This window comes from Cherax quadricarinatus, chromosome 59, assembly GCF_038502225.1.
Source record: "Cherax quadricarinatus isolate ZL_2023a chromosome 59, ASM3850222v1, whole genome shotgun sequence".
NCBI classification, from domain to species: Eukaryota; Metazoa; Arthropoda; class Malacostraca; order Decapoda; family Parastacidae; genus Cherax; species Cherax quadricarinatus.
In genome coordinates, this window is record NC_091350.1 from 22,337,066 (window position 1) to 22,347,677 (window position 10,612).

The 10,612-nt window shown below is 39.8% G+C and overlaps 1 protein-coding gene across 22 annotated transcripts in view; it reads right to left on the minus strand.

Moving 5' to 3' along the window:
* The window catches only part of LOC128698812 (carbohydrate sulfotransferase 11), a 211,943-nt gene that overhangs the window by 27,028 nt on the left and 174,303 nt on the right, over window positions 1-10,612 (minus strand). The window lies entirely within an intron of this gene.

Consider the following 10,612-nt stretch of genomic DNA (forward strand, 5'->3'; position numbering starts at 1 on the left):
AGAAAAATACATATTGGAAACAGTAGTAGAGACAGAAAAATATAGCTAAATTACTGATCTAAGAGATACTGATCCAGTACTAAAATGATACTTGAGGATAGACGAGAGAGAGGGAAAATACTTGAGGATAGACGAGAGAGAGGGAAGGTACTTGAGGGTAGACAAGGGAGAGGGAAGATACTTGAGGATAGACGAGGGAGAGGGAAGATACTTAAGGATAGACGAGGGAGAGGGAAGATACTTGAGGATAGACGAGGGAGGGGGAAGATACTTGAGGATAGACGAGGGAGAGGGAAGATACTTGAGGAGAGACAAGGGAGAGGGAAGATACTTGAGGATAGACGAGAGAGAGGGAAGATACTTGAGGATAGACGAGGGACAGGGAAGATACTTGAGGATAGACGAGAGAGAGGGAAGATACTTGAGGATAGACGAGGGAGAGGGAAGATACTTGAGGATAGACGAGGGAGAGGAAAGATACTTGAGGATAGACGAGGGACAGGGAAGATACTTGAGGATAGACGAGGGAGAGGGAAGATACTTGAGGATAGACGAGGGAGAGGGAAGATACTTGAGGATAGACGAGGGAGAGGGAAGATACTTGAGGATAGACGAGGGAGAGGGAAGGATCTACAATTACCGGCACATCTAATGTTTTTAATATATGTAAATTATCGTCCAGAATAAATTGAGTTTCTGTGTTTCTGTTTTCTGCTGTAGAACAATTAAAGGTGAACAACAAAAACGATGTAGATAAATGGTTCAGAGAGACGACAAGTTGATAAATTAGACACATGTGCAACACTTGGGTATCTTTATTGAGGAAACGTTTCGCCAGGCAGTGACTTCATCAGTTGAAAACAAAGAAGAATGGTGAAGATCAGAAGGAGTTTGAGGTAATTAGTCCCTCATCCTGGAGTAGATGTAACCAATCTACATACTCTATACTTATCAAGATTGATGGAATGATTACATCGACGCCAGATTCAGGGACTGATTACCCAAAACTCCATCTGATCTTCACAATTCTTCTTTGTATTTGGACTGATGAAATCAGGTGTGACGAAAATATTCATCAGAAAAATACCAAAGCGTTGAACATGTGTCTAATTTATCAACAGTAATGATGAATATTATGATGAAATGGTTCAGTAAGTGAATCAGTAAGTGGGTCAGTAAGTGGGTCAGTAAGTGGGTCAGTAAGTGGGTCAGTAAGTGGTTCAGCAAATGGATCAGCAAGTGATACAGCAAGTGCTTCAGTATGTGCTTCAGGAAGTGGTTCAGCAAGTAGTTCAGCAAGTGGTTCAGCAAGTGGTTCAGCAAGTGATTCAGTAAGTAGTTCAGAAAGTGGTTCAGGAGGTGGTTCAGGAAGAAATTCAGCAAGTGGTGCAGCAAGTGGTTCAGTAAGTGGTTCAGTAACTGGTTCAGGAAACGGTACAGCAAGTAGTTCAGTAAGTGGTTCAGTAAGTGGATCAGCAAGTAGCTCAGCAAGTGGTTCAGCAAGTGGTTCAGCAAGTGGTTCATCAAGTGGTTCAGTAAGTGGTTCAGGGAGCGGTTCAGCAAGTAGTTCAGAAAGTGGTTCAGCAAGTGGTTCAGTAAGTAGTTCAGCAAGTGGTTCAGTAAGTGGTTCAGCAAGTGGTTCAGGAAACGGTACAACAAGTGGTTCAGCAAGTGGTTCAGCAAGTAGTTCAGTAAGTGGTTCAGCAAGTGGATCAGCAAGTGGTTCAGAAAGTGGTTCAGCAAGTGTTTCAGCAAGTAGTTCAGCAAGTGGTTCTGCAAGTGATTCAGCAAGTAGTTCTGCAAGTGGTTCAGCAAGTGGTTCAGCAAGTGGCTCAGCAAGTGGTTCAGCAAGTGGTTCAGCAAGTAGTTCAGCAAGTGGTTCAGCAAGTGGTTCAGCAAGTGGATCAGCAAGTGGTTCAGAAAGTGGTTCAGCAAGTGTTTCAGCAAGTAGTTCAGCAAGTGGTTCTGCAAGTGATTCAGCAAGTAGTTCTGCAAGTGATTCAGCAAGTAGTTCTGCAAGTGGTTCAGCAAGTGGTTCAGCAAGTGGCTCAGCAAGTGGTTCAGCAAGTGGTTCAGCAAGTAGTTCAGCAAGTGGTTCAGCAAGTGGTTCAGCAAGTGGTTCAGCAAGTGGTTCAGCAAGTGGTTCAGCAAATGGATCAGCAAGTGATACAGCAAGTGCTTCAGTATGTGGTTCAGGAAGTGGTTCAACAAGTGGATCAGCAAGTGGTTCAGCAAGTGGTTCAGCAAGTGGATCAGCAAGTGGTTCAGCAAGTAGTTCTGCAAGTGGTTCAGCAAGTGGTTCAGCAAGTAGTTCTGCAAGTGGTTCAGCAAGTGGTTCAGCAAGTGGTTCAGCAAGTGGTTCAGCAAGTGGTTCAGCAAGTGGTTCAGCAAGTGGTTCAGCAAGTGGTTCAGCAAGTGGTTCAGCAAGTGGTTCAGCAAGTGGCTCAGCAAGTGGTTCGGCAAGTGTTTCAGCAAGTAGTTCAGCAAGTGGTTCAAAAAGTGGTTCAGCAAGTAGTTCTGCAAGTGGTTCAACAAGTGGTTCAGCAAGTAGTTCTGCAAGTGGTTCAACAAGTGGTTCAGCAAGTAGTTCTGCAAGTGGTTCAGCAAGTAGTTCTGCAAGTGGTTCAACAAGCGGTTCTGCAAGTAGTTTAGCAAGTTGTTCTGCAAGTAGTTTAGCAAGTAGTTCAGCAAGTAGTTCAGCAAGTAGTTTAGCAAGTTGTTCAGCAAGTAGTTTAGCAAGTAGTTCAGCAAGTAGTTTAGCAAGTAGTTTAGCAAGTAGTTTAGCAAGTAGTTTAGCAAGTAGTTTAGCAGGTAATTCAGCAAGTAGTTTAGCAAGTAGTTCAGCAAGTAGTTTAGCAGGTAGTTCAGCAAGTAGTTTAGCAAGTAGTTTAGCAAGTAGTTTAGCAAGTAGTTCAGCAAGTAGTTTAGCAGGTAGTTCAGCAAGTACTTTAGCAAGTAGTTCAGCAAGTAGTTTAGCAAGTAGTTCAGCAAGTAGTTCAGCAAGTAGTTTAGCAAGTAGTTTAGCAAGTAGTTTAGCAAGTAGTTTAGCAAGTAGTTCAGCAAGTAGTTTAGCAAGTAGTTCAGCAAGTAGTTCAGCAAGTAGTTCAGCAAGTAGTTTAGCAAGTAGTTCAGCAAGTAGTTCAGCAAGTAGTTCAGAAGTAGTTCAGCAAGTAGTTCAGCAAGTAGTTCAGCAAGTATTTCAGCAAGTAGTTCAGCAAGTAGTTCAGCAAGTAGTTCAGCAAGTAGTTCAGCAAGTAGTTTGCCAAGTAGTTCAGCAAGTAGTTTAGCAAGTAGTTCAGCAAATAGTTCAGCAAGTAGTTCAGCAAGTAGTTTAGCAAGTAGTTCAGCAAGTAGTTCAGCAAGTAGTTCAGCAAGTAGTTTAGCAAGTAGTTCAGCAAGTAGTTCAGCAAGTACTTCAGCAAGTAGTTCAGCAAGTGGTTCAGCAAGTAGTTCAGTAAGTAGTTTAGCAAGTAGTTCAGCAAGTAGTTCAGCAAGTAGTTTAGTAAGTAGTTTAGCAAGTAGTTTAACAAGTAGTTCAGCAAGTAGTTCTGCAAGTAGTTTAGCAAGTAGTTGAGCAAGTAGCTCAACAAGTAGTTTAGCAAGTAGTTCTGCAAGTAGTTTAGCAAGTAGTTTGCATGTAGTTCAGCAAGTAGTTCAGGAAGTGGTTCAGCAAGTAGTTCAGCAAGTAGTTTAGCAAGTGGTTCAGAAAGTGGTTCAGCAAGTGGTTCAGCAAGTAGTTCAGCAAGTAGTTTAGCAAGTGGTTCAGCAAGTAGTTCAGCAAGTGGTTCAGCAAGTGGTTCAGCAAGTGGTTCAGCAAGTAGTTTAGCAAGTGGTTCAGCAAGTGGTTCAGCAAGTGGTTCAGCAAGTAGTTTAGCAAGTGGTTCAGTAAGTGGCTCAGCAAGTGGTTCAGTAAGTGATTCAGCAAATAGTTCAGCAAGTGGTTCAGCAAGTAGTTTAGCAAGTGGTTCAGCAAGTGGTTCAGCAAGTGGTTCAGCAAGTAGTTTAGCAAGTGGTTCAGCAAGTGGTTCAGCAAGTAGTTCAGCAAGTGGTTCAGCAAGTGGTTCATCAAGTAGTTTAGCAAGTAGTTCAGCAAGGAGTTTAGCAAGTAGTTCAGCAAGTAGTTCAGCAAGTAGTTTAGCAAGTAGTTTAGCAAGTAGTTCAGTAAGTAGTTCAACAAGTAGTTTAGCAAGTAGTTCAGCAAGTAGTTCAGCAAGTAGTTTAGCGAGTAGTTTAGCAAGTAGTTTAGCAAGTCGTTCAGCAAGTGGTTGAGCAAGTGGTTCAGCAAGTAGTTTAGCAAGTAGTTTAGCAAGTAGCTCGGCAAGTAGTTCAGCAAGTAGTTCAGCAAGTAGTTTAGCAAGTAGTTTAGCAAGTAGTTCAGCAAGTAGTTTAGCAAATAGTTTAGCAAGTAGTTCAGCAAGTAGTTTAGCAAGTAGTTTAGCAAGTAGTTTAGCAAGTAGTTTAGCAAGTAGTTTAGCAAGTGGTTCAGCAAATAGTTCAGCAAGTAGTTTAGCAAGTAGTTTAGCAAGTAGTTTAGCAAGTAGTTCAGCAAGTAGTTCAGCAAGTAGTTTAGCAAGTAGTTTAACAAGCAGTTTAGCAAGTAGTTTAGCAAGTAGTTTAGCAAGTAGTTTAGCAAATAGTTCAGCAAGTAGTTCAGCAAGTAGTTTAGCAAGTAGTTTAGCAAATAGTTTAGCAAGTAGTTTAGCAAGTAGTTTAGCAAGTAGTTCTGCATGTAGTTTAGCAAGTAGTTTAGCAAGTAGTTCAGCAAGTAGTTCAGCCAGTAGTTTAGCAAGTAGTTTAGCAAGTAGTTTAGAAAATAGTTCAGCAAGTAGTTCAGCAAGTAGTTTAGCAAGTAGTTTAGCAAGTAGGTTAGCAAGTAGTTTAGCAAGAAGTTCAGCAAGTACTTTAGCAAGTAGTTTAGCAAGTAGTTTAGCAAGTAGTTCAGCAAGTAGTTTAGCAAGTAGTTTAGCAAGTAGTTTAGCAAGTAGTTTAGCAAGTAGTTTAGCAAGTGGTTCAGTAAGTAGTTTAGCAAGTAATTCAGCAAGTAGCTCAGCAAGTAGTTTAGCAAGTAGTTCAGCAAGTAGTTTAGCAAGTAGTTCAGCAAGTAGTTCAGGAAGTTGTTCAGCAAGTAGTTTAGCAAGTAGTTTAGCAAGTAATTTAGCAAGTAGTTCAGCAAGTAGTTCAGCAAGTAGTTTAGCAAGTAGTTTAGCAAGTAGTTTAGCAAGTAGTTTAGCAAGTAGTTTAGCAAGTCGTTTAACAAGTAGTTTAGCAAGTAGTTTAGCAAGTAGTTTAGCAAGTAGTTCAGCAAGTAGTTCTGCAAGTGGTTTAGCAAGTAGTTTAGCAAGTAGTTTAGTAAGTAGTTCAGCAAGTAGTTCTGAAAGTGGTTTAGCAAGTAGTTTAGCAAGTAGTTTAACAAGTAGTTTAGCAAATAGTTCAGCAAGTAGTTTAGCAAGTGGTTCAGCAAGTAGTTCAGCAAGTAGTTTAGCAAGTAGTTTAGCAAGTAGTTTAACAAGTAGTTTAGCAAGTAGTTTTGCAAGTAGTTTAACAAGTAGTTTAGCAAGTAGTTCAGCAAGTAGTTTAGCAAGTAGTTTAGCAAGTAGTTTAGCAAGTAGTTTAGCAAGTAGTCTAGCAAGTAGTTTAGCAAGTAGTTTAGCAAGTAGTTCAGCAAGTAGTTTAGCAAGTAGTTTAGCAAGTAGTTCAGCAAGTAGTTTAGCAAGTAGTTCAGCAAGTAGTTTAGCAAGTAGTTTAGCAAGTAGTTTAGCAAGTAGTTTAGCAAGTAGTTTAGCAAGTAGTTTAGCAAGTAGTTTAGCAAGTAGTTTAGCAAGTAGTTCAGCAAGTAGTTTAGCAAGTAGTTCAGCAAGTAGTTTAGCAGGTAGTTCAGCAAGTACTTTAGCAAGTAGTTCAGCAAGTAGTTTAGCAAGTAGTTCAGCAAGTAGTTCAGCAAGTAGTTTAGCAAGTAGTTTAGCACGTAGTTCAGCAAGTAGTTTAGCAAGTAGTTCAGCAAGTAGTTTAGCAAGTAGTTCAGCAAGTAGTTCAGCAAGTAGTTCAGCAAGTAGTTTAGCAAGTAGTTCAGCAAGTAGTTCAGCAAGTAGTTCAGAAGTAGTTCAGCAAGTAGTTCAGCAAGTAGTTCAGCAAGTATTTCAGCAAGTAGTTCAGCAAGTAGTTCAGCAAGTAGTTCAGCAAGTAGTTCAGCAAGTAGTTTGCCAAGTAGTTCAGCAAGTAGTTTAGCAAGTAGTTCAGCAAATAGTTCAGCAAGTAGTTCAGCAAGTAGTTTAGCAAGTAGTTCAGCAAGTAGTTCAGCAAGTAGTTCAGCAAGTAGTTTAGCAAGTAGTTCAGCAAGTAGTTCAGCAAGTACTTCAGCAAGTAGTTCAGCAAGTGGTTCAGCAAGTAGTTCAGCAAGTAGTTTAGCAAGTAGTTCAGCAAGTAGTTCAGCAAGTAGTTTAGTAAGTAGTTTAGCAAGTAGTTTAACAAGTAGTTCAGCAAGTAGTTCTGCAAGTAGTTTAGCAAGTAGTTGAGCAAGTAGCTCAACAAGTAGTTTAGCAAGTAGTTCTGCAAGTAGTTTAGCAAGTAGTTTGCATGTAGTTCAGCAAGTAGTTCAGGAAGTGGTTCAGCAAGTAGTTCAGCAAGTAGTTTAGCAAGTGGTTCAGAAAGTGGTTCAGCAAGTGGTTCAGCAAGTAGTTCAGCAAGTAGTTTAGCAAGTGGTTCAGCAAGTAGTTCAGCAAGTGGTTCAGCAAGTGGTTCAGCAAGTGGTTCAGCAAGTAGTTTAGCAAGTGGTTCAGCAAGTGGTTCAGCAAGTGGTTCAGCAAGTAGTTTAGCAAGTGGTTCAGTAAGTGGCTCAGCAAGTGGTTCAGTAAGTGATTCAGCAAATAGTTCAGCAAGTGGTTCAGCAAGTAGTTTAGCAAGTGGTTCAGCAAGTGGTTCAGCAAGTGGTTCAGCAAGTAGTTTAGCAAGTGGTTCAGCAAGTGGTTCAGCAAGTAGTTCAGCAAGTGGTTCAGCAAGTGGTTCATCAAGTAGTTTAGCAAGTAGTTCAGCAAGGAGTTTAGCAAGTAGTTCAGCAAGTAGTTCAGCAAGTAGTTTAGCAAGTAGTTTAGCAAGTAGTTCAGTAAGTAGTTCAACAAGTAGTTTAGCAAGTAGTTCAGCAAGTAGTTCAGCAAGTAGTTTAGCGAGTAGTTTAGCAAGTAGTTTAGCAAGTCGTTCAGCAAGTGGTTGAGCAAGTGGTTCAGCAAGTAGTTTAGCAAGTAGTTTAGCAAGTAGTTCAGCAAGTAGTTCAGCAAGTAGTTCAGCAAGTAGTTTAGCAAGTAGTTTAGCAAGTAGTTCAGCAAGTAGTTTAGCAAGTAGTTTAGCAAGTAGTTCAGCAAGTAGTTTAGCAAGTAGTTTAGCAAGTAGTTTAGCAAGTAGTTTAGCAAGTAGTTTAGCAAGTAGTTCAGCAAGTAGTTCAGCAAGTAGTTTAGCAAGTAGTTTAGCAAGTAGTTTAGCAAGTAGTTCAGCAAGTAGTTCAGCAAGTAGTTTAGCAAGTAGTTTAACAAGAAGTTTAGCAAGTAGTTTAGCAAGTAGTTTAGCAAGTAGTTTAGCAAATAGTTCAGCAAGTAGTTCAGCAAGTAGTTTAGCAAGTAGTTTAGCAAATAGTTTAGCAAGTAGTTTAGCAAGTAGTTTAGCAAGTAGTTCTGCATGTAGTTTAGCAAGTAGTTTAGCAAGTAGTTCAGCAAGTAGTTCAGCCAGTAGTTTAGCAAGTAGTTTAGCAAGTAGTTTAGAAAATAGTTCAGCAAGTAGTTCAGCAAGTAGTTTAGCAAGTAGTTTAGCAAGTAGGTTAGCAAGTAGTTTAGCAAGAAGTTCAGCAAGTACTTTAGCAAGTAGTTTAGCAAGTAGTTTAGCAAGTAGTTCAGCAAGTAGTTTAGCAAGTAGTTTAGCAAGTAGTTTAGCAAGTAGTTTAGCAAGTAGTTTAGCAAGTGGTTCAGTAAGTAGTTTAGCAAGTAATTCAGCAAGTAGTTCAGCAAGTAGTTTAGCAAGTAGTTCAGCAAGTAGTTTAGCAAGTAGTTCAGCAAGTAGTTCAGGAAGTTGTTCAGCAAGTAGTTTAGCAAGTAGTTTAGCAAGTAATTTAGCAAGTAGTTCAGCAAGTAGTTCAGCAAGTAGTTTAGCAAGTAGTTTAGCAAGTAGTTTAGCAAGTAGTTTAGCAAGTAGTTTAGCAAGTCGTTTAACAAGTAGTTTAGCAAGTAGTTTAGCAAGTAGTTTAGCAAGTAGTTCAGCAAGTAGTTCTGCAAGTGGTTTAGCAAGTAGTTTAGCAAGTAGTTTAGCAAGTAGTTCAGCAAGTAGTTCTGCAAGTGGTTTAGCAAGTAGTTTAGCAAGTAGTTTAACAAGTAGTTTAGCAAGTAGTTCAGCAAGTAGTTTAGCTAGTGGTTCAGCAAGTAGTTCAGCAAGTAGTTTAGCAAGTAGTTTAGCAAGTAGTTTAACAAGTAGATTAGCAAGTAGTTTTGCAAGTAGTTTAACAAGTAGTTTAGCAAGTAGTTCAGCAAGTAGTTTAGCAAGTAGTTTAGCAAGTAGTTTAGCAAGTAGTTTAGCAAGTAGTCTAGCAAGTAGTTTAGCAAGTAGTTTAGCAAGTAGGTCAGCAAGTAGTTTAGCAAGTAGTTTAGCAAGTAGTTCAGCAAGTAGTTTAGCAAGTAGTTCAGCAAGTAGTTTAGCAAGTAGTTTAGCAAGTAGTTTAGCAAGTCGTTTAACAAGTAGTTTAGCAAGTAGTTTAGCAAGTAGTTTAGCAAGTAGTTCAGCAAGTAGTTCAGCAAGTAGTTCTGCAAGTGGTTTAGCAAGTAGTTTAGCAAGTAGTTTAGCAAGTAGTTCAGCAAGTAGTGCTGCAAGTGGTTTAGCAAGTAGTTTAGCAAGTAGTTTAACAAGTAGTTTAGCAAGTAGTTCAGCAAGTAGTTTAGCTAGTGGTTCAGCAAGTAGTTCAGCAAGTAGTTTAGCAAGTAGTTTAGCAAGTAGTTTAACAAGTAGTTTAGCAAGTAGTTTTGCAAGTAGTTTAACAAGCAGTTTAGCAAGTAGTTTAGCAAGTAGTTTAGCAAGTGGTTCTGCAAGTAGTTCAGCAAGTAGTTTAGCAAGTGGTTCAGCAAGTGGTTCAGCAAGTAGTTCAGCAAGTGGTTCAGCAAGTGGTTCAGCAAGTGGTTCAGCAAGTAGTTTAGCAAGTAGTTTAGCAAGTAGTTCAGCAAGTGGTTCAGCAAGTGGTTCAGCAAGTGGTTCAGCAAGTAGTTCAGCAAGTGGTTCAGCAAGTAGTTCAGCAAGTGGTTCAGCAAGTGGTTCAGCAAGTAGTTTAGCAAGTGGTTCAGCAAGTGGTTCAGCAAGTAGTTCAGCAAGTGGTTCAGCAAGTGGTTCAGCAAGTAGTTTAGCAATTAGTTTAGCAAGTAATTTAGCAAGTAGTTCAGCAAGTAGTTCAGCAAGTAGTTTAGCAAGTAGTTTAGCAAGTAGTTTAGCAAGTAGTTTAACAAGTAGTTTAGCAAGTAGTTTAGCAAGTAGTTTAGCAAGTAGTTCAGCAAGTAGTTCTGCAAGTGGTTTAGCAAGTAGTTTAACAAGTAGTTTAGCAAGTAGTTCAGCAAGTAGTTCTGCAAGTGGTTTAGCAAGTAGTTTAGCAAGTAGTTTAACAAGTAGTTTAGCAAGTAGTTCAGCAAGTAGTTCGGCAAGTGGTTCAGCAAGTAGTTCAGCAAGTGGTTCAACAAGTGGTTCAGCAAGTAGTTCTGCAAGTGGTTCAGCAAGTGGTTCAGCAACTAGTTCAGTAAGTAGTTCAGCAAGTAGTTTAGCAAGTAGTTTAGCAGTAGTTCAGCAAGTAGTTTAGCAGTAGTTCAGCAAGTAGTTCAGCAAGTAGTTTAGCAAGTAGTTTAGCAAGTAGTTTAGCAGTAGTTCAGCAAGTAGTTCAGCAAGTAGTTTAGCAAGTAGTTTAGCAAGTAGTTCAGCAAGTAGTTTAGCTAGTAGTTTAGCAGTAGTTCAGCAAGTAGTTCAGCAAGTAGTTTAGCAAGTAGTTTAGCAAGTAGTTCAGCAAGTAGTTCAGCAAGTAGTTCAGCAAGTAGTTTAGCAAGTAGTTTAGCAGTAGTTCAGCAAGTAGTTCAGCAAGTAGTTTAGCAAGTAGTTTAGCAAGTAGTTCAGCAAGTAGTTTAGCAAGTGGTTCAGCAAGTAGTTCAGCAAGTAGTTCAGCAAGTAGTTCAGCAAGTGGTTCAGTAAGTGGTTCAGCAAATAGTTCAGCAAGTGGTTCAGCAAGTGGTTCAGCAAGTGGTTCAGCAAGTGATTGGTGAGGAAATTCCAGAAATTCCAGAAGACAATGTACAACGTAGGAGGAAAGAAACTGCTTTTATTATCTTAATAAAAATATTTCAGGGTTAACAGAACATTAAACTCGTCTTCAGAGATGTGCATTAACTATATTATTTCAGCGTTACATACACGACGAGCAAATCTGAAAACAGCGTTAAACGACCTAAACAAATTATTCATTATATGATGCACGACAAATGTCAACGACCTACGTCAAGCACATTACCCAGTAGGTTGTTGCAGTGCTGCTTACACCCTTGCTGACCTCCACAAGGGCAGCACAGCCAAATCTGAGCCCGGAACCTTTCGGTTACGAGCCAAAAAGTTT